Here is a 2,705-nt window from a genome sequence, read left to right as displayed (position 1 = left end):
ATGTTCCCCAGGGAAACACAAGCTAATGATGGGTTCTACAATGCATACACTCTTTCGCCCCCTGCTGGTGTTTTATCTTTGAAATCAGTTGAAAATCTGAACGCCTTGAATATGAATACCTGTCTTTTGACGCAACAAGGTGAATGCACCATTTTGTAAGTCGCTCTGGATAAGAGCGTCTGCTAAATGACTTAAATGTAATGTAAATGTAATTATGGGGTATTGTGTGTAAATTGATGAGGGGAAAAATGATTTTATCAATTTTAGAATAAGGCTATAATGTAACAAAATGTGGAAAAAGTCAAGGGGTCTGAATACTTTCCGAATGCACTGTATTTGGTAGTTTTATCTAAAAAGGATAACTTTTTAAATGTTTTACAATTTTTATTTGATGAAATTCACTGAGGAGGATGGTCCTCCCCTTCCTCCTCAGAGGAGCCTCCACTGATTCATACATTATGCCTCTGGCCTGAGAGGATGGAAGTTCAATATGTAGCTAGAAGTAGTAGGCTAACGTTAACTAGCTGGCTAATCTTGCCCATGAAAGGAAGTTAGTTTTACGCCTGCTTGCTAGCCTAACTTTTTATTTACCATCTAGAGGTAAAATGGATGAACATGCTTTGTAATATTTCTAAAACAAACTTCCGGTTTGGAGCTAGCAGTCGCACGACGCTTCGCTCCACAGGTAATATTACACTTCACTACATTACAACGGCTTGATTTGTTTGATCTGAGCAATTCTTCTTAGCTAGCTACATAGCCGTCTTTGTATCAAAGATAATTGTGTAGTTTAGAGTAATTAGAGTAAATATCGAGGCTAGCTATCTTCGTCATCCTAACGTAGTCAACACTGCTAGCTGCTAGCTAGCTAGTCATCACTGCTAGCTAGCCAACTTCTACCGACTAGCAGCACTGCAGAAACTATTACATTACAACGTAACGACTTGATTAGTGTGGTGTTAGTGTTAGTTAGCCAGCTACATAGTTGTCTTTGCTGTCTCTGTATCTAAGATAATTGTGTAGTTTGAGTAATTATCGAGGTGAGCTAGCCAGCCGCGACGCGGCGCTAGACTTAGTCAACACACCTAGTCATCATTAACCCACTGCTAGCTAGCCAACCGTTACCGACTAGCAGCGCTGTAGGTACTAATACTTTACAACGGAATGATTTGACTAGTGCAGTGTTAGCTAGCTAGCTACTTAGTTGTCTTTGTCATAGCTTGATAATTGTGTAGTTTAGTAATTACCGAGGTCAGCTAGCCAGCTATTTCCGTCCCCCGCGACGCCATTTTTCCTAACCCAGCCAACTATTACCGACGAGCAGCATTGTAGAAACTAAATGCATTACAAGGAACGTCTTGATTAGTGTTATGTTAGCTAGCTAGCTACAAAGTTGCTTTGTATCATGACAAGGGGTAGTACTGAAACTATCGAGGTTACCTAGCCAGCTACACGTTCAAAGTCAACAACGCAGCCACTGCTAGCTAGCCTACTCCACCAGCCAGCAGTACTGTATCATTTGTCATTTTAGTCAATAAGATTTTTGCAACGTAAGCTTAACTTTCGGAACATTCAAGACGTGTAGTCCACTTGTCATTCCAATCTCCTTTGCATTAGCGTAGCCTCTTCTGTAGCTTGTCTACTATGTGTCTGTCTATCCCTGTTCTCTCCCCTCTGCACAGGCCATACAAACGCTCCACACCGCGTGGCCGCTGCCACTCTAACCTGGTGGTCCCAGCGCGCACGACCCACGTGGAGTTCCAGGTCTCCTGCAGCCTCTGGAACTGCCGGTCTGCGGCCAACAAGGCTGAGTTCATCTCAGCCTATGCTACCCTCCAGTCCCTAGACTTCCTGGCGCTGACGGAAACATGGATTACCACAGAGAACATTGCTACTCCTACTGCTCTCTCCTCGTCTGCCTACGTGTTCTCGCATACCCCTAGAGCATCTGGCCAGCGGGGTGGTGGCACTGGAATCCTCATCTCTCCCAAGTGGACATTCTCTCTTTCTCCCCTGACCCATCTGTCTATCTCCTCATTTGAATTCCATGCTGTCACAGTTACCAGCCCTTTCAAGCTTAACATCCTTATCATTTATCGCCCTCCAGGTTCCCTTGGAGAGTTCATCAATGAGCTTGACGCCTTGATAAGTTCCTTTCCTGAGGATGGCTCACCTCTCACAGTTCTGGGTGACTTTAACCTCCCCACGTCTACCTTTGACTCATTCCTCTCTGCCTCCTTCTTTCCACTCCTCTCCTCTTTTGACCTCACCCTCTCACCTTCCCCCCCTACTCACAAGGCAGGCAATACGCTTGACCTCATCTTTACTAGATGCTGTTCTTCCACTAATCTCATTGCAACTCCCCTCCAAGTCTCTGACCACTACCTTGTATCCTTTTCCCTCTCGCTCTCATCCAACACTTCTCACTCTGCCCCTACTCGGATGGTATTGCGCCGTCCCAACCTTCGCTCTCTCTCTCCCGCTACTCTCTCCTCTTCTATCCTATCATCTCTTCCCTCTGCTCATACCTTCTCCAACCTATCTCCTGATTCTGCCTCCTCAACCCTCCTCTCCTCCCTCTCTGCATCCTTTGATTTCCTCTGTCCCCTATCCTCCAGGCCGGCTCGGTCCTCCCCTCCTGCTCCGTGGCTCGACGACTCACTGCGAGCTCACAGAACAGGGCTCCGGGCAGCCGAGCGAAAATG

The sequence above is a fragment of the Salmo salar genome, chromosome ssa10 (assembly GCF_905237065.1).
Source record: "Salmo salar chromosome ssa10, Ssal_v3.1, whole genome shotgun sequence".
Lineage (NCBI taxonomy): Eukaryota > Metazoa > Chordata > Actinopteri > Salmoniformes > Salmonidae > Salmo > Salmo salar.
The sequence above is the reverse complement of the archived record's forward strand: the minus strand, read 5'-3'. Positions refer to the sequence as shown.